At 42.9% G+C, this 27398-nt stretch overlaps 1 protein-coding gene across 2 annotated transcripts in view; it reads right to left on the bottom strand.

Annotated features, from left to right (window-relative positions):
* The window catches only part of LOC126162313 (neuropeptide CCHamide-1 receptor-like), a 706059-nt gene that overhangs the window by 665924 nt on the left and 12737 nt on the right, over nucleotides 1-27398 (bottom strand). Inside the window, exon 2 of one of the 2 annotated variants that reach the window (XM_049918738.1) lies at nucleotides 25756-25867. The exons of the other annotated variant lie outside the window; for it this stretch is intronic. The gene's annotated coding sequence lies outside the window, so the exon portion shown is untranslated. The remainder of the gene's footprint in view (nucleotides 1-25755; nucleotides 25868-27398) is intronic. 2 annotated transcript variants of the gene reach the window in all.

Genomic DNA, 27398 nt, shown 5'->3' with positions numbered 1-27398 from the left:
GTGGCACGTTTCAAGGACCTCCCACAAAATTGATTTTTGCGTGTAAAATCCAAACGAAGCAAGACTTTTTCAAACTGTTAAAACTTTTCTTAGAACAAGATCAAATACACCGCTGGACCAATATGAACCATCACTCCTGTTCCACTATGGAGTTACTAAAGGGTGACCGTTTTATCACGCTCACACAAGTAGTGCTCATACGAATGTTGTAGTTATGTGAACTTTAATTTCAACCAAATTAAAAATTTCTGAAAAACGAATTAAAATTAATCGATTATCATAATTTTCTTGGGCGTCAGTTCCAATCCGTTCAAACACTTCTTAATATTTTGTAACATATATACAGTAAAACAGATCTTCGAATGCTGCACAAAAGACCGCTCTTCAGTGCTAGACCGCCGGCCGTTGTGGCCGAGTGGTTCTAGGCGCTTCAGTTCGGAACCGCGCTGCTGCTACGGTCACAGGTTCGAATCCTGCCTAGGGCATGAATGGTGTGTGGTGTCCTTAGGTTAGTTTGGTTTAAGTAGTTCTGGGTCTAGGGGACTGATGACCTGAGATGTTTAAGTCCCATAGTGCTCAGATCTTCTGACATTCCACGCCCCGACTCGTAGAACGTTATCCTTTCGTTGATTATTCAATCTTTTTCTCATGGTAACCTCCATTTGGCAGTCCCCTCCCGGAGATCCGAATGGGGGACTATTCCTGAATCTTTTGCCAATGGAGAGATCATCATGACACTTCTTCAAATACAGGCCACATGTCCTGTGGATACACGTTACGTGTCTTTAATGCAGTGGTTTCCATTGCCGTCTGCATCCTCATGTCGTTGATCATTGCTGATTCTTCCGCCTTTACGGGCAATTTCCCATCCCTAGGACAAGCGATTGCCCTGAAACTCTATCCGCTCCTCCGCCCTCTTTGACAAGGCCGTTGGCAGAATGAGGCTGATTTCTTATGCCGGAAGTCTTCGGCCGCCAATGCTGATTATTTATCAAAATTTAGGCAGTGGCGGGGATCGAACCCGGGACCGAAGACGTTTTGATTATGAATCAAAGACGCTACCCCCTTTTTTTTTTTTTTTTACTAAAACATACATTTCAAGTATTCAACAGTACAATTAATGATTAAACCATTTGCAACATTAAAAAAAGAACCAGTTTTAAACTATTTATATGCTAAATATGTCTAATACAGTAATAATGGTAAAAAAAACTTTAAAAGTGGTTACAGTATAACTTTGCTCAAGATAACTGAGATTATTCTAGGTGCAAACTATTGTCACCCAATCAGTGGGTTTGTCTTCAAAGTTGAATTCACTGTTTAATTTGTAAACTGTCCATTGAATAAAAAATAATAGCATATTTAATACCAGTTTTCTTGACTATGAACCAGTTTAAATACAATCCAATTAAACACATACGATAACACAAAAAAAACAAAAAAAATACAAAAAAAAAGAAAAAGTTCCGGAAGCAAGGTTAAAGTAAATAATAATAAGGAACCAAGTGACTTATTTTTCTTCTGTTCGTTCTCGTTCAAGGTGTTGTAATGGTTTCACATATTTAACCAACACCCATTCTTTCAAAAATGATCTTCAGCATGTTGCCATAGTGCTTCTTGTGGTTGCGATACGTGCTGATTTTTGCATATTCACACTTCATGTAAACGCGGAATTCTATCTCGTTGTCCGACCCAAGTGTGTGGATGACATAACTAACATATTTTCCCATTAACCAGCTAATGGCGTTGGTTTTTAATTTCGGAAAGTATGTCATGTCCGGTCTCAGGAGGAGCGACGGCGTTATATATTGCGTAGAGGATCTGGTGAGAAAGGCGATTTGTTGCCTGATCCAATTCCAGTTATGCACATTGCCACCACAGGTGAATCTGTGGCTGAGTGTATCCACCAGATTGCATTTTCCACAAAGGTGTGTCTGGTTTAAACCGATCCCATATAGTCTCTCGTTGGTGCTGATGACATTATTAACTGTTTTGTACCATGCGGAAATAGCGTCTGTAGATAGCCCGGCATAGTTGATGTTCCGCCATACAGCTTTCCAGTCACAATTTGGGAATTTCGTTTCAATTTTGTTTCTACCCTCATTTAACTTCCTTTCAAGTATGATGTCGCGCGCTGTGATACGTGTGTTGCTTCTGATTTCGTCACTAAGATAACTTGCTTCGAGGAAAAAGTTCCTCACATACTGCAGACGGGCATTAATCCTTCGCACATCAATCGGTGCTTGCAGGCTATGGGGTGTCACAGCCTCAAAGAGCTTCGCGGTTATACATTGTGGAAGTTCTCTGAGTATATGGAAAGTCCGTTTGAGGAACAGAGCAGACGCTTTATTGCGAATATCCACCAAACCGAGGCCCCCGTTTCTGACATCCAGTATAACCGTAGTCGCACCAACCCTGAATATGTCTCCTCTCCATAAATAATTGGTAACAGTGGACATGATCCCTTTCGCTACTAGTTTAGGGATTGGAAATACCTGCGCAGTGAAATACGCTTTAGACAAAACGCAGGAGTTGATGAATCTGACTTTTTGCACCAGGTCCATAGTTCGATGGATGTTCTCCATTACAGCACCATGAACTTTCCTCCTAGTTTCCGTCCAGTTAAAAGCAGCCATCCGCATCGGACATGCCATTAAGGTGATTCCCAAAGTTTTATGTTTGTTGTCTTGTTTTGCCCATGCCAGTCGAAGGTGATCTAGGCCCCGTAGATTCAATATTTGACTTTTGTTTTCATTTGCTGTCGCTCCCGACGCTAGACAATATCTTTGGATTTCTCTTTCCAGTGTAACTGTCTCCTCCTTATTCCTTATTACAACGCCCACGTCATCAGCATAAGCTCGTATGACAGTTTTCTCACCACTCAATGTTATGCCTGTTAATCTTGCGTGGACAGTGCGGAGGAAGGGCTCTAAAGATACTGAAAATAAAAACATTGATAAGGGACTGCCCTGTGGAACCCCTCGCCTTATCTGAATGGGTTTAGATGTTTGGCCATTGATTGCTATTTTCGCATTTACACCTGTTGCAATATACCTTAGCATGTTCACAATCTGGGGGTGGAAATCCATTCTTGACAGCGTCGCAAAGAGGTATCTATGACTAACGCGGTCAAAAGCTTTGTTGAAATCTATAAAGATTAAAGCACATTTTATACTTGTCACTGAGGTAATTGCAATGACGTCTCTGTATGCAGATAGACTTTCGAATATCGTTCTGGTCGGAGAGCAAGATTGGTGATGACTCAATATTTTGTTGGAAAAGGCAGAGAGTCTTTTGTTGATAATACGCGAAATTATTTTGTAATCAGAATTTAGTAGCGAAAGAGGCCGAAAATTGTTTAAGTTGGTTTTGCCTTTACTCTTAGGAATCAGTACTATTTTACTTTCCTTAAACTCTGCAGGGACCGTTTTTCCGTTCAGGACCTCATTTGCCATGGAAGTGATCTTATCCCCAATTATAGACCAGTAGCGGGCATAAAACTCCACAGGGAGGCCATCAAGTCCCGGAGATTTTTTGAGAGGTGAGTTACGCACTGCCTCATGCACTTCATCTTTAGTAATAGGTGACAGGATGTCAGCGTTGTCTGTTCCCGACAATTGTGGACCTAAAATAGTGAGAAAATCCGCGAGAGCTGCATCTTCCACTGTGGTAGGGGCATATAAGGTTTCATAGTACCTGTGGACTTCGTCCAGTATTTCTTTCTGGCATGTGAGCTTTGTACCAGTATGCGTCTGGACTTCATCAATAAAAGTTTGACGTCTATTTTTAGCATGTCGCACCAAGTGATACAGAGAAGCTGTTTCATCTGCTATGACTGATGTGGCTTTCGATTTAATTTTTAGTCCCTCCATCTGTTGCCGTTTAATGCTTAATAACTTGGCTTTTATTTTTTTGATATCATTCAGACGAATTACGTCATCATGTGCCTGTTTATATAAATCTCTTAAAACCTTATAATAAAACTCCATTGTATTCCTCAACTCCCTGTGCCTCGCTGCACTATACTGCATGACAACTTTCCGCAGCCTTGGTTTAGCCCTCCTTGTCCACCAGTCAATGACTGTTGGGTGCTTGTCTACTGTGCGGAGGCACATAGTCCACGCAAACCTTACTTCCTGTTCCAGTTCTTCGTCAGTTAAAACAGAGATATTTAAGTTCCATTGGCCTCTGAATCGACGGGTTGGCTGTACACTTAGATTAAAGCAAGTTAAAAGTGTACTGTGATCGCTAAAATACACTGGAATAGTCTCAACGTTTAATAAATAATTTTGCAAATTTGATGACACGTAAATTCTATCTAGTCTGCTGCGAGAGTGGCTGGTTATATACGTGAACCCGACTGACGTCGGGTGCTGAAGTTCCCACACATCCTTAAGGTGTAGATCACTTACTAACTTTTTTAACTGTGGCGAGTAGTTGAAGTTGGGTTGTTGATCTTTCTGGTTTAAAACACAGTTAAAATCTCCACCTAGTATAAGAGAACACGGATTTTTCCTCAATAAATAAATCAGTTCATCTTGAAAAAACTTCGCACGATCCAATTTGTGGGAAGTTCCTGATGGGGCGTAAAGGTTAATCACTGTCACATCGAAAATTTTTATGCCTATTGCTCTTCCTGATTCTAGTCGTTCGATTTCAGTCACCGGAATGCCTTCCCTTATAAGAATGGCTGTACCGATATTGGCTTCCGTAGAAACATTAACAATTTCAAAAAAGCCTGCGATCCGAAATTCCGCTATCGCAACTTCTTGTAGCAACGCGATATCTGTTCCGGACTGGTACAAGAATTCTTTTAGTGCTGCCAATTTCAAGGGTGACTGTATTTTATTAATGTTAATAGTAGTAATGCTATAAGCTTGCAGCACAGACATACCGGAAGAAGCTATTTGAGATGAGGTTAGGTATGATTATAGCAGCAAACGTGCTTCCCTACAAGACACGATCTTTACAAGCTGTGTGCCCATTACATGTACTAACTGCCTACAAAAATTTGCATTGCTTTTAAACAAATAGCTTGAGAAGAAAAGTATCCTGAAATCCTGACAACGCATTGCTATAAGTCACTGTGGCCATTCTCTTTCTCCTCGTCAGTGTTGGCCCTGATGACTTCATATTTAATATTCTTTTTCTTTATGTCTTTCTTCTCTGGTGTGACTTTCGCTTGATGACGCGTGACAGCAAGACCCGGTGTCTGTCGCAGCCGCCGGCGGTGGCTAAATGGGGCAACGGCCGTGCCTTGCGAGTCGTCAATGTTTGGCTCCGGCGTGGTGTCTGTTGTGTTGTTTTGCTGGCAAGGCGGTGATGCTTGTGTATTTCCTCCTTCGGCGCGGCGTTGCGCTTCGGAGTCAGCAGGTTCTTTACCTGGTACTTCCTCGTACGGTTTGCACTGTATGGGTTGTGCACTTGATGCGGTTATTTCAGCCGTGACCTCAGGCTCAGGGTCACATTTCCGTGAAAAATCACTATCCGCTGCGTCACTATCTGTTCGTGGCGGTGTAAGTCCTTGTGCGGAAGTGGGAGCCACATCGACCGTCATTCCATCTCCTTTTTCCACTTCTAACAGATCTTCAGGACTGGGCTTCGGCCTCCTGGCAACGGGTGTTTCACAGGAAGAGTCCCCATCAACATTTCTTTCAGTGCCCTCTAGAGGACGCTTTTTTGTGGGAATCTCGCTGTCACGGGACGGAATTTCAGCAGTTAATGCAGGTTTTAAAGACGGAAAGTCATTAACATTAAGTGCAACATTTTCAGAGGTAGTAACAGGATCCACGACCGCCGCCGGCTCTGTTGTATTACTGGCTGGCAACAAATCGTTGAGTGTCAATTTCCGGCGTTGCGTAAGGTTATTTGTTAGCACAAATACACGGCGAGGGCAGTCCTGACGGAGGTGACCAGACTCGTTACATACATGACATGTAGGGGTTTGCCCTGAGTACATAACATGCGCCTTGTGCCCGTCAACAAAGATGTGGGAGGGAATGTTTGCTTTCACTTCCATCTCCACGGAGCGAATGCCGTTAAAGCACTGCAGCTTGAAATGCGAAGCCCACCTTTCGTTGACTATTTGCCTGACAACCCCATACTTTGATAGGACATCTTTAATTTTCGAATTGTCTACTTCTATGGGAATATTCAAAACCCTAACATTCCTAATTACAGACTCGGAATTCCGGAGTTTGACAGTACTTTTAGTACCATCACGGTGTATAAATTCCGTTTCATAACCAAATTTTGCCAGAAAGCGGTCTACACTCGCGGAATCGTTAAACTTTACAAAAATGCAGTATTCATCAGAGTCCAGCTGCATGGTATGAACAGATTCAGAATGAAGGCCAATTACCTCGGTAATCCAGTCGTGTATTTCAAGTGCAGAGGGCTGTACTCGACGGGTGTACTTGTCGAAGGTGAAAATCACGGTGTTTTTTCTCACGGAGTTTGCCATGGTGTTCTGCAGCGAAGAAATCTCGGACAACGCCGAAATCCCAACGGCACTTCGTAGAAAGATGACACGAAAGAAGACCAAATGCGCAATTGATAACGCTTAATTCACGTGCAAAACGTCACAAAACACGAAAACACTGGCGTAAACACTGTACGTTCACGGGGCAAACTTGAGGAGCGTGCGACCGCTGCGGCAGCTAACGCCAGACTAGACCACGGGTTGTAGTGGAAGGAATAGAAGAAAAGGTTACAGGAGAATATGGGCTTGGGACAAGGAATGAAAGAGGAGAAAGACTAATTGAGTTCTGTAACAAGTTTCAGCTAGTAATAGCGAATACCCTGTTCAAAGAATCACAAGAGGAGGAGGTATACTTGGAAAAGGCCGGGAGATAAGGGAAGATTCCAATTTGATTACATCATGGTCAGACAGAGATTCCGAAATCAGATACTGGATTGTAAGGCGTACACAGGAGCAGATATAGACTCAGATCACAATATAGTAGTGATGAAGAGTAGGCTGAAGTTCAAGACATTAGTCAGGAAGAATCAATACGCAAAGAAGTGGGATACAGACGTACTAAGGAATGACGAGACACGTTTGAAGTTCTCTAACGCTATAGATACAGCAATAAGGCGCAGTAGGCAGTACAGTTGAAGAGGAATGGACGTCTCTAAAAAGGGCCATCACAAAAGTTGGGAAGGAAAACATAGGTACAAAGAAGGTAGCTGCAAAGAAACCATGGATAACAGAAGAAATACTTCAGTTGATTGATGACAGTAGGAAGTACAAACATGTTTCGGGAAAATCAGGAATACAGAAATACAAGTCGCTGAAGAATGAAATAAATAGGAAGTGCAGGGAAGCTAAGACGGAATGGCTGCAGCAAAATGTGAAGACATCGAAAAAGATATGATTGTCGGAAGGACAGACTCAGCATACAGGAATGTCAAAACAACCTTTGGTGACATTAAAAGCAACGGTGGTAACATTAAGAGTGCAACGGGAATTCCACTGTTAAATGCAGAGGAGAGAGCAGACAGGTGGAAAGAATACATTGAAAGCCTCTATGAGGGTGAAGATTTGTCTGATGTGATGGAAGAAGAAACAGGAGTCGAATTACAAGAGATAGGGGATCCAGTATTAGAATCGGAATTTAAAAGAGCTTTGGAGGACTTACGGTCAAATAAGGCAGAAGGGATAGATAACATTCCATCAGAATTTCTAAAATCGTTGGGGGAAGTGGCAACAAAACGACTATTCACATTGGTGTGTAGAATATATGAGTCTGGCGATATACCATCTGACTTTCGGAAAAGCATCATCCACACAATTCCGAAGACGGCAAGAGCTGACAAGTGCGAGAATTATCGCACAATCAGCTTAACAGCTCATGCATCCAAGCTGCTTACAAGAATAATATATAGAAGAATGGGAAAGAAAATTGAGAATGCGCTAGGTGACGATCAGTTTGGCTTTAGGAAAAGTAAAGGGACGAGAGAGGCAATTCTGACGTTACGGCTAATAATGGAAGCAAGGCTAAAGAAAAATCAAGACACTTTCATGGGATTTGTCGACCTGGAAAAAGCGTTCGACAATATAAAATGGTGCAATCTGTTCGACATTCTGAAAAAAGTAGGGGTAAGGTATAGGGAGAGACGGGTCATATACAATATGTACAACAACCAAGAGGGAATAATAAGAGTGGACGATCAAGAACGAAGTGCTCGTATTAAGAAGGGTGTAAGACAAGGCTGTAGCCTTTCGCCCCTACTCTTCAATCTGTACATCGAGGAAGCAATGATGGAAATAAAAGAAAGGTTCAAGAGTGGAATTAAAATACAAGGTGAAAGGATATCAATGATACGATTCGTTGATGACATTGCTATCCTGAGTGAAAGTGAAGAAGAATTAAATGATCTGCTGAACGGAATGAACAGTCTAGTGAGTACACGGTATGGTTTGAGAGTAAATCTGAGAAAGACGAAGGTAATGAGAAGTAGTAGAAATGAGAACAGTGAGAAACTTTACATCAGGATTGATGGTCACGAAGTCAATGAAGTTAAGGAATTCTGCTACCTAGGCAGTAAAATAACCAATGACGGTCGGAGCAAGGAGGACATCAAAAGCAGACTCGCTATTGCAAAAAAGGCATTTCTGGCCAAGAGAAGTCTACTAATATCAAATACCGGCCTTAATTTCAGGAAGAAATTTCTGAGGATGTACGTCTGGAGTACAGCATTGTATGGTAGTGAAACATGGACTGTGGGAAAACCGGAACAGAAGAGAATCGAAGCATTTGAGATGTGGTGCTATAGACGAATGTTGAAAATTAGGTGGACTGATAAGGTAAGGAATGAGGAGGTTCTACGCAGAATCGGAGAGGAAAGGAATATGTGGAAAACACTGATAAGGAGAAGGGACAGGATGATAGGACATCTGCTAAGACATGAGGGAATGACTTCCATGGTACTAGAGGGAGCTGTAGAGGGCAAAAACTGTAGAGGAAGACAGAGATTGGAATACGTCAAGCAAATAATTGAGGACGTAGGTTGCAAGTGCTACTCTGAGATGAAGAGAAAAAAAAGTGCTCAGAGAGATCTGAACCATTCAGGGCTAGACCAAAATCTTTTTACCATATTATCCTACCTCTAATAGGAACCGATCATCAAGACGCACCCTCCCACCACCCCCTCCGACCAAATCGCGAGTGCTGTGGTGGCCTTTTCATATAAATTTCTTACAGCGCTTTGACGATATCGGAAAATTTCGTCAAGAAATGCAAGTTGGCTTCCAACCACACTCAAGACTCTCGAAATGGTAACATTTATAAGAAAATGTCTGTTTTCTTGCAACCTAATGTCATTTCTATAAAGGACGTTAATGTACAACTGCTTTTAAGATCCTCAGTAATTACCTAACAATGACACTTACCACTTACTGAGATGAGAAGATACATTTCAGACTCTGAACAGTTTGGCAAACGAGGTATCACGCAAAGTGCTGACAGAATATCTGAGGGACATTAATTAATTATCAATCCGTGATTAATAACGAACACCAAATGTGTCCAGTACCATAAACCTACACCGCCTGTGCGTGGACAGGCCGATTAACATCGTAGTTAGAATCCGCCACGAGCAGGACTAGGGTGATTGGGTGCAATAACACCAAATCAGGAGATGCACCGAGCATGACATAGAACAGAACTTCAGTTAGTAGAACTTAGAAATAGGAAATTAAAATAGATACCTGCAGCGATAGACGTCCTTGGCCTGTCTATTGTCAGGGGCGCCCTCATCGGGTTTAGCTCGGTGAGCAAGGCTGCATAGTAGGTTTGTATGCTTGCTGACACGCCCGTGACGCTGCAGGCAGTAGATTATGTAAGGTGGTGGGCTGCGTATGTATAATTAGAAAGATTTCTGAATAAAGACTTTTTTTAAATAAACCTTCAACACGGCACTGTACAAGCACTCGTCACAGTCATCCATATGACATAGATACACACTTGACACTTCATAACAAACCAGGTCCACTGTGTCCTTACCATAAGCGGCAGTGCAGGATTCCTGCATCTGCTCCCCTATGCTGACAATACAATGCTGTATTGGTAAGGCTTGCAGTCTCCTATGAAGGACAATATTTTCTGTTATCTTAATCGACTATTCTATTTTTACTAATGGTTCTCTAGCAAGAAACTTTCGGAACAATGGTTATTAATTACTACTTCTCGTACAAGCTCTTCCATTAATTGCTGTACTGATTGCACGCCGAGTAAAAACATTTCTGGAGGACTGGCTCAGGTGATTTATGTAGAAGTGATAATTTGATCAGTCTGTAGCTTCAAATTTATAACAAGTTGGCGGCGATGACGAAGAAAAGACTAATAAAACGTCAGTTGTCTGCAGGGGAATTAACTGGAACTGAGAAACAAATTTCTATATAACTTTCAATCGTTTTACAAAGACTGCACCAATTTTGTGTGCCGGTATGTTGCTGAGAGAGGGGCGTTGGTCCACCAACTCACTGCAGAAGAGAAAAGAAAGGTTATGAAATATCAAATCAGCGGTTAGAAGTCACAGGCCCTGAACGTAAATGTAGGAACACTGAATTCATCTTCTGGTAAAAATATTGCTGCTGTTTTCTCGGGCGTAACAGAAATCTTTCTTATTTACTTTGAATGGGTAAAATAGTAGCTGCGCAGCGATTTCTTTGGCAGTTACATTAGAAGACGCATCGACTGCCACATATATCGCCCATCTTTATCAGGACTGTGCTGTGGCAACATGAAGTGATGACTTGAAACTTTCTGTTCAGCGAAAAGGTTGTTTCAAGCGTTGACGGGTAGTCTCCAGTGTACACGCATGGAACGTCTGTGTGTATGTGTATGCCTGTGTTTGTGTTTCTGTGTGTGTGTGTGTGTGTGTGTGTGTGTGTGTGTGTGTGTGTGTGTGTGTGTGAGTGAGTTTTCAGTGCAATACGAGAGCAGTGCATAATGCGTTTCAGTGTAATTTGAGCATTGACTAATGATGCTAGAAGAATCCATATGTAAAAGATAATGTTGTTGTTCACATGAATTAGTAATTTAAAAAAAAAAATTCCTTTTTCGATTAAGGTAATATGTCTGACATTATTTTGTGATATGAGGCTGAATAAACAAGTAAGTAACTGCCTTCAAGAATAACACACAAAGTATTGAGCCGTTCACTGGAAAACGATCTTTTCAGTTCATTGACCGAAAACAGCACTATTTCCGAAAAAGAAATGTACTTCTTTGCCTTGTCTAGGGTGAGATTAAAAACCATTCTGCAAATGCTGTTTGCAGGACAAACAGCTCTGAAGAGGGCACTGTATATAAATTGGTGGCTATTATAATATTTTTTTCTCTACGGATGTTCACATATGGTACAGACCCATTTATAAATGATGCCTCTTAGTCTCAACACAAACATTAATTAAAAATGACAAAAAACAGAGACACAGATGTGACGAGGCGCATAATCACTATGCTCTTGCATAACATACTATTGTGTTACCTACAGACTCACCATTCATGAAGTAAGAGAAAGAAAGCCATTCACCTGTAGCGTGCTGATGCGTGGAGCATACAGCAGAAACGCGTAACGGCAAACAGAGTTCACACTATCTTTCGATCTCTCGCCCTTCATCTAGTAAAAGTACACTCATCCACACACGCAATAACACAGACATTCAAACGTAAACTCCCGTAGTAGCTAGCCTCTCCGTGGCCAGTGGAGTTTGCGTTTGAGTGTCTGTGGTTGCGTGTGTGAAAGTATGTTGTTTTACTAGATAAAGGACGAGAGATCGAAAGCGAGCGTGAACACTGTTTCTACCCTCCTCACATCAGTCCTCTGCCCGTGAGTGGTTGCCTTTCCCCTACTTTTCATATTATTTTATCCATGAATTTCCATTTTTTTAGAGTGACCATCCAGGTTTACGAATCTATTTCCTTTCCCTGCAAGCAGAAACTCTGTGTAAAATAAGACTAATTCATCTCATTAGTTAAGAAAAAAAAGATTTACGCATGCCTTCATAGTCACCGTAAAAGTTTCAAAGCTAAAAACAATTTTGCCACATATCTCTGTTTCCGCTTTAAGAATTAATGTTCCTTATTTCTTCATTCGTTTGTTCACTGCCGCTTATTTTGAGAAGTGTCTATTAAACAATTCTTCAAACTGATGGGGTTTTATGTTTTGAATCACTTGTTACTGATCAGAAATCAGGCGCTACTGCACCGAATTAATGAAACATTCATTTTATGAAGTGTACGCATCCAAAGATTACAAAATGGTTTTAATGCTAAAAAATGACGTGACAGTCGATCCACATGAAATGTCAAGAAAAAGTGTCAGGTACTCCTGTAACTGGAAGTGGGACGGACTACCCACTAACACATACAAATGATACTACCTTCTGGTACTGCGTAGAAGGCGATTTGGACTTGAATAAAATTCCAGCAACGAAACTGTGCAACAATATGAAACAGCAGCTTGCCGGCCGGAGTGGCCGAAAGGTTCTAGGCGCTACAGTCTGGAACCGCGCCACCGCTACGATCGCAGGTTCGAATCCTGCCTCGGGCATGGAAGTGTGTCATGTCCTTAGTTAGGTTTAAGTAGTTCTAAGTTCTAGGGGACTGATGACCTCAGATGTTAAGTCCCATAGTGCTCAGAGCCATTTGAACCATTTTTTGAATCAGAAGCTTGATGCAAGAAACAGTTGTCAGTATTAAAAAGCGTGGAAAACTCCGTGAGTGATGTGAGATTCTTATATACAAATAAGTCAAAATCGGCTTTGCTTTGCGTCTGTCTACAGGCGCCAGGTGCGTTTGGCGCGATGATTGATGTCGGACGTGGAGAACTGCCGTGGAGATTTATTGCTGCGTCGCTCCCTGGTATTTTAGTCCGGTGGTGCTCACCGCTTAAAATACGTAATTAGCGAGGCTGATTGATTACGTCGCTCCTGGCATGTCTGATTATCAACTGTTCGTGACTGACCAGGGTAGTCCAGCGTCCAGCACTTTATTGCCAAAGACCGTGAATGCTTTCGAGTTATCATAGCTCTTTATATTAACGCATAGGTTTAAAATAAATGTTCTCTTCTCGATGCTGTATGTGATACGTAATGTGACTTAAAGGGAAATTCTGTAGCTTCATTTGGTGCTAGACGACGAGGAGACTTCAAAGGTTTACACATCATAATGGCAGGTGAAGTAATTGATCTTGAATGCTGCACGACACTACACACAGTTTTCCAATAAAGCCACCAAGTCTCTGTAAACAACGGACGGAACGTTATACCATCATTCAGTTCCTCGACGATAGAGATCCGCTCCTTGATCAAGGACCCATTCGAGGAGCATTGTGTGAACGTCCTCATTGCCGGTAAGTCTGTTTTCCGACAGATGTTCCCTCAGCGTGCCGAAAATATGGAAATCGCTTGGTCCAAGGTATGAACTGCCGGATCAGCGTCACCCAAGTCTGTGCGGCTTTGATAAAACTGTTGGCAAATTTACTACGGCTGGGCAAGACACTGCATTTAGTGTATATACAGCCAAAATTTCACTGTGAATCTGATTATAAATTAGACGTTTTGCCCACAAGAATCGTACTGTCCCGCGTACTTCCACTTTGGAGTACGTTTCCAGTTACGGCGTCATCTCGCTCGCATACTGTGATTCACCTGTTATTGAGGATTGAGTCGGCAGGAAACTCTGAACAGGTACTCTCTTCTGACAATGCGACGCCCTTGCTGTGCAGTGGTATTAGCGTGTAACGACGTGTGAAGCTTACTTTTGGTGTCCCTACGTACGTAAATCAATTTCATACAAGTGTCACAGGCTATACTGTGACGAACAGACTGATCAGAAACTACACTGGAGAGCCAAAGGATCTGGTACACCTGTCCAATATCATATATGACCACCGCGATCACGCAGAAGTGCCGCAACATGACGTGGCATTGACTTCAGACAGTAGTCCTGGATGGAACTGACACCATGAATCTTGCAGGGCTGTCCATAACTCCGTAAGAGTATGGAGGGGTGAAGATGTCTTCTGAGCAGCACGTGGCAAGACATCCCGGAAATGCTCAGTAATGTTCATCTTGGGGAGTTTGATGGCTAGCTGAAGTGTTTAAGTTCAGAAGTGCGTTCCAGCAGCTACTATGTAGCAATTCTCAAAGTGTGGGGTGTCGCATTGTGCCGCTGGAATTGCCCAAGTCCATCGGAATGCGCAGTGGACATGAATAGATTCAGGTGATCAGACAGGATGTTTACGGACGTGTCACATGTCTGAGTCCTATCTAGACGTATCAAGTGCCCCATATCACTACAGCTGCACACGCCCCACACCATTACAGAGCCTTCACCAGCTTGAACAGCCCCCTGCTGACATGCAGGGTCCTTTGGTTCATGAGGTTGTCTCCATACCAGTGCACGTCCATCCGCTCGATACAATTTGAAACGAGACTCATGCTACCAGGCGACATTTTTTCCAGTCATCTACAGTCCAATGTCCGTGTTGACGGGCCCAGGCGAGGCGTGAAGCTTTGTGTTGTGCATTCATCAAGGGTACACAAGCGGGCCTTTTGCTCCGGAAGCCCATATCGGTGATGTTTCGTTGAATGGTTCGCACTTGTTAATTGGCGAGCATTGAAATACGCAGCATTTTGCGGAAGGGTTGCCCTTCTATCACGTTGAACGATTGTCTTCAGTCGTCGCTGGTCCCGTTCTGGCAGGATGTTTTTCCGGCCGCAGCGATGTCGGAGATTTGATGTTTTACCGGATTCCTGAAATTCACGGTACACTCGTGAAATGGTCGTAGGGGAAAATCCCCACTTCATCGCAGCCGCGGAGATGCTGTGACCCATCACTCTTGCTCCGACTATAGCACCACGTTCAAACTCACTTAAATCTTGATAACCTGCCATTGTAGCAGCAGTACCCGATCTAACAACTGCGCCAGACGCTTGCTGTCTTCTGTAGGGGTTGCCTACCTCAACGCCGTATTCTACCTGTTTACGTATCTCCGTATTTGAATACGCATGCCTATACCAGTTTCTTTGGCGCTTCAGTGTATATGAAAAGCTTTTAAGGGGCTCCGGAAAGGCTCAAAATCATGAAAAGTTCAATTTTTACTTTTTTGCGTTTTCTGAATCTGCAGACTATTACCTTTTAATAGATATATAATTTATTCAATTCCGAAGACTACAACTATTTTTAAATTTTTTTTGAAATGTGTTCTACATGGGCGTGACCCACTGTGGCGCTGTTAAACTGCTATCAAATGGTGTTATTATTAACGTCCGTGTTCATCAGGTACATTTTAGTGATGTGAGATAAAGAATGTGTTGTGGCTAACCTGTGATGGTTCAATATATATCGCTGGTGTGATTGTCGATTGTTTCATGTTTATTTACTCTGTCGTTATCTCGAAAATATTCGTAATTAAATATTCGTAATTAATTCTGTTTCTTGAGTCTCTGTTTTGTTGAAGTATAATAATGAGTAAAATGATGGCAACATTGTAAGGTGCAAGGTATTTTGAAATATGGGAATGAAGATAGGTTCTAACATGGTACGAGCGATGCTTGCTTTAGACAAGGAACGCCTTCGGGCTGCAGACGGGGCTGTAAGAGTCTAGAAATACAAGCAAGAGTAAACAGGAGGAGGAACAAGAGGAAGCTGGACGAGGAGTTTGCAGAGGATGAAGATAATCCATCCTATGGATCTGGAATGCATTAAAAAGTTAATCCAATCTTTGTCGCTCGATTCCCAAAACTTTTATTTTCTCATACTAATTACATGTTTTCTAAGGATCTTCCAAACATATTTGTTTCAAACTTTCAGTAAATGTTACACAGTACCTTCTGCATAATTTAACACAGCCTTTTTCCAAAAAACTGTATATTTTTGAATATATAAATAAAAAATTGCAAAAAAATGTTGTGAATTTTCATTACAATTGAAAAAAAATCATCTTTAATAACTGAACTAAAATTTTGTAAAATCCCTGTGTTAAGTTGTAGCCCATATTCCAATAAATAATCTGTAAAAAGTTCAACTTCCTACCTCAAATACTTTGTGAGGAAAGATGTAATTTATAAGCGTTATTTTAACATTGCAAGTACAGGGCGTTCCGGAGCCCCTTAAGGGTATTGCTGGGAAGTTTTCGGTACATTGTGGCGTTTCCCAGTTACTTAGCTTTGAATCATGCCGTTACGCACGAAAATTCAAGCGACCCACCAGATACAATTAATGTCAGTTGTTCTCATAGCATAGAAGATTGTGAACGAGACTGCTCAGCACTTGGCTCGGGTTCGATCCCATGTCCAGCTTTTGCATCACTCCTTTATTCGGTTTTAGAAAACTAAATGAAGAAAACTTTGACGATACCATTTGTGGTGGGCGCTTGAGTTTGCGCCAGATAGACTAACTTTAATAGTAAATAAAGCAGGAACGGCTCAATGTATCGAATTCCTTTCTTAAGAATTATCTCTCAGTAGTACCTACCCTACAACACCCATACAAGCTTTTCAGACTGTTTATGACTACCGTATTTATTAATTATTACTCTAGTTCTACTCAAGGACGGGGTGTGACCAAAATTATTCCTTGCAGATATGTGTCCGAACGAGCAATTAATAATCCTATTTTATCACTCATTGTCAAACCGAAGCGGTATGTGAGCCCTTAAGAATATGCTGACGTTCAGAGGCGAAATCCACATACTCCTGTTTTGTAATTTGTTTCAAATCCTATTCATTAAGACGTGTGTCACATTAGGTTTCTCAACTCGTATGTTACACGATCCCGTCAGCCAAAAAACCCTATGAAATGCGTTATTCCACGTACAGGTGTAGCTGTGCACGAAACTATGCTGATAACTGGCAACTATTCACTTCGAGAAATTTTTGTTTTTATTGGAACATTAGGAGAAAATTTATGTATAAAAAGAGTAAATGTTTTCTACTTCTGACGTTGTGGATCGATGCTATGTCCCAAGTTTATCTTCACTAAAGAGATTACGTAAGGTTCTTCTCTGGACGTTTATTTCGGCGGAGGTATCCGCAGTGAAAAATGAACAACGAAATGCAGGGGCACACGGTACACTCTGCGAAAGATTTTGATGCCTGTCAGGTGCAACTTTCTTCCTTATTACCACAGCTACATACTGTTTACCCAGATATGTTCTAGGATTTTACCCATGAATATATGACAAACAGATGCTAAGAACAATTTCAGACCTGGACAGAAAAGAATAAAACGGTATGAAACTATCCTGCTAATCTGCGATGTAAATATAACTGAACATTTCATAAGATAGGCCTACATAAACAATGGAGGCTTACATTTCATTGTTTTTCGAACATTGTACATGATATGTCCCACATCGAGCTACACCTATGCTATGTGATTAAAAGTATCCGGACACCTGGCTGAAAATGATTTACAATTCGCAGCACCCTCCATCGGTAATGCTGGAATTCAATATGGTGTTGGCCCACCCTTAGCCTTGATGACAGCTTCCACTCTCGCAGGCGTACGTTCAATCAGGTGCTGGTGGAAGGTTGCTTGGGAATGGCAGCCCATTCTTCACGTAGTGCTGCACTGACGAGAGGTATCGATGTCGGTCGGTGAGGCCTGGCACGGAGTCGGCGTTCCAAAACATCCCAAAGGCTTTCTATAGGATGCAGATCAGGACTCTGTGCAGGCCAGTCCTTTACAGAAATGTTATTGTCATGTAACCACTCACATACAGGCCGTGCATTATGATCAGGTGCTCGATCGTGTTGAAAGGTGTAATCGCCATCCCCGAATTGCTCTTCAACAGAGGAAAGCAAGAAGGAGCTTAATACATCAATGTAGGCGTGTGCTGTTACAGTGCCACGCAAAACAAGGGGTGCAAGCTCCTTCCATGAAAAACCGTAACACCACTGCCTCCGAATTTTACTATTGGCACTACACACGCTGTCAGATAACGTTCACCGGGCATTCGCCACACCCTGGCATTGGATTGCCACATTGTGTACCTTGATTCGTCACTCCACACAACGTTTTTCCACTGTTCAATCGTCCAATGTTTATGCTCCTTACATCAAGTGAGGCGTCGTTTGGCATTTACCGGCGTAATGTGTGGTTTATGAGCAGCCGATCGACCATGAAATCGAAGTTTCCTCACCTCCTGCCTAACTGTATTAGTATTAGCAGTGGACCTTGATACAGTTGGGAATTTCTATGTCATGGTCTGGATAGATGTCTCCTATTATACATTACGAACCTCGTCAACTGTCGGCAGCCTCTGTCGGTCAACAGACGAGACTGTACGTGTCCCTTCTCGTTTCCAGTTCACTATCAATCAGAAACAATGGGCCTAGGGATGTTTAGTAGTGTGGAAATCTGGCGTACAGACACCCAGTCACCTGACCTCCTTCGAAGTCCGTGAGTTCCACAGAGCGGCCCATTCTGCTCTCTCATGTTGTCTAATGACTAGTGAGGGCGCTGTTAAGGAGTACCTAGCAGCAGGTGGCACCACAATGCACCTAATATGAAAAAGTTATGTTTTTGGGGGTGTCCATATACTTTTGATCACATACTGTATCTGGTCTCCATGTCGGTTGAGGAAATAAATGTCTTGCATATTACCCGCTCGACTTCCCGCTTCGCTGACGCAAGTTGCGAGGCTCCGAATTGTAGCGTGTAACATTATGATGTGTAACGTAACTATATCGGTGAGTGAGAAATTGTATGCTGTAATTGAATTTAGAATTCGAAGACTTCGTCCACGCATGGAGCGCACTATCCTTCAGCATGACAATGCCAGACGACACACGAACGCTGCGGCATCTGCGACAATCCGACGCTTTGGGTTGACTGTTATCGATCTTCTTCCATACATATTTGGCAAAATCCGATTTTCATCCGCTTCCAAAATTTAAAAAAAACGCCTTCGAAGCCTTCACTTTGATAGTGATGAAGCAATACAAGCAGAAGTGAGGTTGTGGCTCTATTAACAAAGTCATACATTCTACGGTGATGAACAACGACCTGGTCTCTCGTTGGGGGGAAATGTGTTCGTCGCCAAGGAGACTGTGCTGAGAAATTAATTTGTGGACGTGAAGAACAACGATGTAGAATACTAATAACATAAACATCGATGAACCAAAACATTGTTGGCACTATCCTCTACGACTATGGATGGCGCTTGGTGGCGTTGCGGGGGCGCGATGCCGTAACACATGTATGTAAGCGTAGCAGACACGGAAGGGGACCACCCTAGCGAAGATATAGGCTGCAAATGGGGAAATCTATTAAGATAAGTGACTTAACAAAGGGAAGATCACTATTTCGCAGAGCCTGTGAACGTGTATTTCGAAAACGGTGAAGCTGGACGAACGTTCACGTCCTAATGTTGCGAGCATCTACGGGAAGAGATAGGAGGACAGTGAAACTGCCACTAGGTACTAAATGGTTGGAGATCCACAACTCTTCACAGAAAGCGGGGTTTGGAAGCTTGTCTTCCCTATAAAGTAAGATAGATGGTGGTCTGTGGCATCTCAGCCAAAAGAGCGCAATGCTGTTGCACGCCTAAGTCTTTCGCAGCACACTTTCATTGTACTTTCAGCAGTGTAATTGTCCATGTTTCGGAGACAGAACTGTGTTATAGTGGTTTGAGAAGCATTATAGTGAACTCGCATTGATTTCTCGGCCACCAAATCCTATGGAACCCGTCTTGGTCGCTGTCGGGCACCATCATAGCGTACGCAAATCAGCGGTCAGTTATTTACGCGAATTGTGCGTAAAACATCTAATGCCACATATCTCCACAAAGCTAGTAACAAACTGTCGGATCCCTGATACGCAGCATAATTGACGTATTTCGTTGCAAAGATGGAAAAACAAGCTGTTACGCAGGTGGTCTTAATGTGTCGGCTTATCAGCGTAATTTATTTAAAAATCTTTAATAGTTTTCACATAAATAATTCGGAGGCATTACTTTTGAACACGCCCTCATAACACATGGTTTTCTGAAATTCCCGAAACACGGAGAGTGGGTACATGATATTTTAAATAGGAAGTCACGTTCGGAAATGTACCTTTTCCGTGCTGCAGCCGTCTGAAAACATGTTTCCTAAGTAGGTATGCAGCAGGGTTGTCATGTTGGGGGTAGTAATGCGGCATCTCATTTGACGTCTATCCTACCTCTCCGACCTGGTTCGTGCCTCACTCACGTGTCTGTAAGTGTTAGAGCAACATGGTTGAGTACACGTTTGCAGAATATATCGACTTGAAGCTCACGGTAACGGAAAAGCTGCTTGTTGCCATGATCAAGACCGTTCTCCACAATATCTGACTCCACTGGATGCCCTTTACGCAATAGCTTCGAGAAAGTTTGTCTTACCGCCAGCAGGCGCGCACACCCGAACTGGAAGAGGCCGTACTGCAACAGGTTGAAGAGAACCTGTTAATAAGTGCGTGAACTATCTCTTTCGGTATTAATGAGTGAAACAGCAAGACAAGTAATGTACTGGCTTACGCCTCATCAGTTACTTGTGAAAGTAGTCGCATATGTTCAAAATGTTATCTACTCACTCCCGTCTAAAAATTCATAGAAGTTTGCAACGGGAATTTCAGAACACCCTGTGAACTCGTATGACACTGTGACTTGGAAGTGCATATGCTACTATTGTTGACTCTATCAGAGCCTTCTAGCTCTTCAACAGTGAACCATTCATAGATGATGTCTTAGAAAGTTAGTGTAAACCTACTCTGTTTTTGTCTGAGACTATAATCTTTAACGATATAAATATATTAACATTTTAATAGATTTTAAAGTACGTCTTACGTTGAAATTTCCTGTATAAAATTGTTGTACAGCAATGAACCAAGCCCGAAAAGTCTACAGGTAAATAATAATTAATGTGCGGCATTTATAAGAAAGAGTTTAATGAGGCATTATAGCGAATAATTGTGCTTTTGTGTGTGCCGACTATAGTAGCGCTGTAGGTACTACTCTTGTCCGGAATCAGATGAGTATTGAAAGCCGGCGATTCAGTACATTCTGTGTACGTAGCATGTAAACACCCCATAGGATAGATATCTGCAACATTGTTTGGGGAATCGCGGTTTGACGGAGGGTAAATGGCTTCTCACATATGTACTTGCTGATTAGTGCGAAATGACTTAGCAGCAAACTTTTTGAAGACACACTGGTCCCAGAAGTAAAATAAATGTGCACTATATTAAGAAACAACCGGCATCCCTTCATGTTAGTGTCTTCCAGCATGAAACGGTCAGTGTCATCTAGCTGTAATCTGGCTATAGTAGTTTGAGGAACATTGACAGCGAACTCACACTGGTGTCTTGACCACCAAATGAGCCTGACCCCTCCCCCAAGGTAGACGTATATTGGGATATCGGGTTCCAGATCCGCGCCAATAAACCACTTTCCCGTATATATAGCGAACTGCGTGGTACCATGAGCTTCCAGAAACCTACCAAGGAAATGTCGAATTCATGCATCGCAGAATCGTTGCAGTATTGCGATCGAACTGTGGACCAACACGCAAGGGCTATAAATTTTTCCTCGTCAGTATATACTGGCGTAATAGAAACATTAAGAATCTGGAAATAATGACACAGGTACATCAAACTCGGTTGAAGTGTAGAACTGTGTTTGAGAAATCTTTGATAGAGACTGCAGGGGGTTAGCGAACATCTACGTTTAGCCTCATTCTCGTTAGTCTGACTGGATTGGTCGATGTTACGTCAAACCTAATTAGTGAAAATTCAACAAAACAAGTGGTAAAGCAAAACCAAATCATATAATGTTTTGGCAATGTCGGGGGGGGGGGGGGACATATTGCGAGAACGTGGGTGATTTGTAATGGAGTAGAATGATCGATATTTGAAACTGTGTGCGTCATGCCGCGATGTATCGGCCGATTAAAAGCATGCGCCGCATCAGTGATGCGTAGAAACAGGGGATAACAAAAATTTATACTCAGCACAGTATGGAATTGCTGCCATCTTGCTTTCAGTGCGGAAACGTACCGTATAACTCTAAGTTGTGCGCACCTGTCTGTGTTGACTGTTCGACTAAGCCTGCAGCATGATGGACCAGTGACATGCGTGCCATTACGTCGGTTTAACTTATCTAAACACAGAAACGCCACATTTGTATGCTAAGTGGCAGATACCGTGAATCTGCCGAGTACTACTCGGATGACAGAATAAGAACAATGTGACTTGGCAAAAGGTGTCATAACCATCACTTTTTGACGTTGTTTATTTTTATTTATTTAGATATTTATTCGTTTTTATCAACTTTCCTGATGACAATTATAACCAGATCGAAAAAGACAAATTACATTTACATGAATCACCTATGGCTCTTGTAAAAGAGGATTTTAAACATGCTTTTTTTCATTGTTGTCACCGCTGAAATTGATTTTAGCCCACGTGAGTTATCCCATGGAGTTCAGCAACGATTTTAGCCCAAGCATACAGATGTGATAAATTATTTTGCTAACCTTACTGGGATTTTATAGTGTTTTCGTTTTTTTTACATACAACTCTTCTCAGCGACGAAAGATGCTAATTGACATACTGCATCACATTTCTAACAACAGATGGAAAACTACACTACTGATTATTAAAATTGCTACACCAAGAAGAAATGCAGATGATAAACGGGTATTCATTGGACAAATATATTATACTAGAACTGACATGATTACATTTTCATGCAATTTGGGTGCATAGATCCTGAGAAATCAGTACCCAGAACAACCACCTCTGGCCGTAAGAACCGCCATGATACGCCTGAGCATTGAGTCAAACAGAGCTTGGATGGCGTGTACAGGTACAGCAGCCCATGCAGCTTCAACACGATACCACATAATAGTGACTGGCGTATTGTGACGAGCCAGCTGCTCGGCCACCATTGACCAGACGTTTTCAGTTGGTGAGAGATCTGGAGAATGTGCTGGCCAGGGCAGCAGTCGAACATTTTCTGTATTCAGAAAGGCCCGAACAGGACCTTCAACATGCGGTCGTGCATTATCCTGCTGAATTGTAGGGTTTCGCTGGGATCGAATGAAGGGTATAGCCACGGGTCGAAACTAATTTGAAATGTAACGTCCACTGTTTAAAGTGCCGTCAATACGAAAAAGAGGTGACCGAAACGTGTAACCAGTGGCACTTCATACCATCACGCCGGGTGATATGCCGGTATGGCGATGACGAATACACGTTTCCAATGTGCGTTCACCGCGATGTCGCCAAACAAGGATGTGACTATTAAGATGCTGTAAACAGAACCTGGATTCTTTCGAAAAAAATTACGTTTTGCACCCAGGTTCGTCGTTGAGTACGCCATCGCAGGCGCTCCTGTCTGTGATGCAGCGTCAACGGTAGCCGCAGGCATGGTCTCCGAGCTTATAGTCCATGCTGCTGCAAACGTCGTCGAACTGTTCGTGCAGGTGGTTGTTGTCTTGCAAAAGTCCCCATCTGTTGACACAGGGAGCGAGACGTGGCTGCACGATCCACTACAACCGTGCGGATAAGATGCCTGTCATCTCGACTGCTAGTGATACGAGGCCTTTGGGATCCAACACGGCGTTCCGTATTACCCTCCTGAACCCACAGATTCCATATTCTGCTAACAGTCATTGGATCTCGACCAACGCGAGCAGCAATGTCACGATACGATAAACCGCAATCGCGATAGGCTACAATCCGACCATTATCAAAGTCGGAAACGTGATGGTTCGCATTTCTCCTCCTTTTACGAGGCATCACAACAACGTTTCACCAAGCAACTCCGGTCAACTGCTGTTTGTGAGAAATCGGTTGGAAACTTTCTTCATGTCAGCACGTTGTAGGTGTCGCCATCGGTGCCAGCCTTGTGTGAATGCTCTGAAAAGCTAATCATTTGCATATCACAGCATCTTCTTCCTGTCGGTTAAATTTCGCGTCTGTAGCACGTCATCTTCGTGGTGTAGCAATTTTAATGGCCAGTAGTGCAAATGAAAACAATCAAGTTGTATAAGAAAACAGTCATTTATGGAATGTCTCGAGCATTCTGCCGCGATACTTCGGCCCAGAGACGTCCGGCCATCATCAGGTAAGTACGCAACTACTGAAGAGCCCAGGTGCAGTCGCGGTATTTATGCCGAAACTCGCGCATGCGAAATGTACTGGCATCCTACAGCGCATGCGTCAGGTGTTGACACGCGCGGCATAGCCGAGTAGTACGTGTTGCCCTCGGTGATGAAAGTAAAAGATTATCTAGTCTGAGTATCGAATGACGCCGTCGATTCCGCTGTGGTTGTATAACTTTAATAATCTTTTTATGGAGGATTCTGAGGAGAATGCACTTGAGTCTGCTGTTTTAAAGCCTACGATCCTCTGGCGGTACGTAGATGATACTTTTGTTGTATGGTCTCATGGCAAACAGGAACTGGAGACATTTCTTCATAACTTAAACTCATTACATGAGAACATCAAATTCACGATGGAGATTGATGAAGATGGCACTCTACCATTTCTAGACGTGCTAGCACGCTGTAAAAATGATGGGTCTTTAGGACATTCTGTGTACAGAAAACCCGACTCACACAGATCTGTATCTCCAGGCGTCAAGCTGCCATCACCCAGCACAAACAGTCGGTGTTCTCAGCAACTTAATACATCGAGCGCACTTAATATCGGATGATGAAAACCTCCACGCAGAATTAGAACACTTGGAGAAGGTTTTTAAAGAGAATGGCTACACTTCACGCCAAATAAGGAAGGCCATGCGCTACTGTCATAACAAGAAGCAACGCACTGAGGACGCTCATGACCACTATAAATCAACTGCGTTCCTTCCATACGCCGGGAATGTGTCGTCGAAAACAGGCAGATTACTGAAGAAAAATAAAATCAAGGTTATCTTCCGTCCACCAGCAAAGTCCCGGGTTGGATCCATTAAAGAGACGATTTACAACTGAAGAAAGCAGGCAGGCGCCTACAAAATTCCCTGTGAATTTGGCTCTGCATATATTGGCCAGACAACAAGAACTGCCCATGAACGATGTACAGAACATGAAAGATACACCCGTCTGCGGCAACCGTCAAAATCGGCAGTAGCAGAGCACTGTATTTCTTTGGGACATTCAATGGAATACAAGGGAACAAAAATTCTAGCTCCGGTTTCCGGATTTTGGGGTTCTGTAATCAAAGAATCAGTGGAAACACGTCTTGCCGATAATCTTATAAATCGTGACAACGGCTTTCAGATGGATAAAAATTTGAATCCTGTTATTAAAATTCTACAATAACAGCGGAATCGACGGCGTCATTCGATACTCGATGACTAGTTGATCTTTTACTTTCATCACCGAGGGCAGCACGTACAAGTCTGCTATGCTGCGCATGTCGACACCTGACGCATGCGCTGTAGGATGCCAGTACATTTTGCATGCGCGAGTTTCGGCATAAATACCACGACTGCACGTGGGCTCTTCAGTAGTTGCGTACTCACCTGATGATGGCCGGACGTCTCTGGGCCGAAATATCGTGGTAGAATGTCGACGGGATCCGGCTGCATACCCGGAAATTATTAGAAGAAGAAATACGCCTGGAAAATTTCAGAAGTAACATGAATGTTATTGACATACCGAAGAAAACTACACTTTGAGCACGCACAGCACTGCATATGTGGCCCACAACTAGCTCTTCTGCACATACTGGCAAGAGCGATTTGAGTACGGCCGAAGCTGCGGATATTTACCCTGTGATGTTCTCTGCAATGTCAAAACAGCAGCAGGGGGCCCCCTTATGGTGTCAAGATGTGGGTCAGCGTCTTGCTTCTGTTGTTGTGACTGCCCCACGCGTTCGCATACCTGCAAAATTAATGTCTGGGCAACTGGAGGAAATGCAAAACTTTGCTGTCACGCCATCGCACGGATCGGAGCAAAAGCGATTGCTTCTATTCGAAGCCAAAATACGAGTGACTAATTTCAGTAGCTCTCAGACTTGGCGCTCCGTGCCAGGCCCGGTACAGTACTAACAAGGTTCTTATGAATTATCCAATCTCCACCACTACTGCTCGCTGTCTGGACGCCCAGCGGTTGTCCAATCGGCGTTGACTTTGGGAGGCGACCATTGTCTGAGATCACTGGCCTGACCGCCACACCGGCACCGTTTTCAGAATTCGCGGAATGTCCATCTGCCGCCCGGCGACGGCGCCGCCATTGTCTGGCACGGGCGTCCAGTCTAGGGTAAGATCAAAGGGACGCTTCTGCACAGGATGCCGACATCGGCGGCCCTCTCTGTGCGTGTTATAAAATCCCCCCTACTGCCAGCACCGAGCACACTTGCAGCGGTTTCCAGCAGAGACCTTTGCCACGGAAAAGTTCTTCATAATGCGTGATTTTTAGTGCAATGCTGTTTGTATTCATCGTACGTTTTACATACCTGCGATAGCTATAAATATGCATGTGTAACCCTCAACTTCATCTCCACACTTTGCTGGTAGCCATGGCAACCATAAATTCAGTGATAAAAATCGAAATGTGGGCATTGCATTTGCAGCGCATGGCCCAGATAGGAAGCAACCTTGCACCATATTTTTTGAAACAACATTAATCGTCGCTGTGTGTATGCGGATCACTGAGAAATTTTATACATAGCTGTGCTCCCATGGGCGTACGTATGCTTTAGGGCGAATTTTAACACTTTAAGAGAGTCAATCTGAGGAATTCATGAGAGGTTGGCAAAAGAAAGGACTGTCGTCATAGGATTGTGGCCGCCGCATTTGCCTGACTTACCACTTGTGACTTTTAGCTGTGGGTCAGTCTACAGGAAAAGTGTACCCATGTATCCCAACAACACTGGAAGACTTGAAGGGCTTCGTAACGAAATTTTGAAAGCTGTTGCGAAGTGTATATTAACATGTCAGGGCGTGTACAAAAATGCATTGAAGCACAAGGTCACTTTCAGCAAATAATATAATGTAATGTAAAAGACGAGATCAATTCAATAAATATAAATCTTAGGATTAGCTTATTTGTTATTTATTTGTTACCTAATTACTACCTCTTTACCTATTTGTTGTTGTATCTTTTCGTGGCAGGCAACATTTGGTGCACAATTGACGACCAGTCTGTACTCGGGGCCTAATTTTCATGCACCACTCTTCATCATTATTGATCAGATTATGACAATGTTCTCCTAGATCTGCATGTGTGGCTGTTTTGTGTATTTTGAGTTGTTTCATTTTTTTTCAATTTTCTGGTGTCCAGGTCTGGGTGTACGGCTACATCATTGGTCAGTACTGTGCGGTGGGGGTGATGTTTGGGTAGGTGTTGCATGTGTGGTGGGCTCTCATACGCCCTGGGATGATATATTTGTATTTTGGGCGTCTTTTTAATC

Source organism: Schistocerca cancellata, chromosome 2 (assembly GCF_023864275.1).
Source record: "Schistocerca cancellata isolate TAMUIC-IGC-003103 chromosome 2, iqSchCanc2.1, whole genome shotgun sequence".
In the NCBI taxonomy this organism is placed as follows: domain Eukaryota; kingdom Metazoa; phylum Arthropoda; class Insecta; order Orthoptera; family Acrididae; genus Schistocerca; species Schistocerca cancellata.
This window is presented reverse-complemented; position numbering and strand designations above follow the sequence as displayed.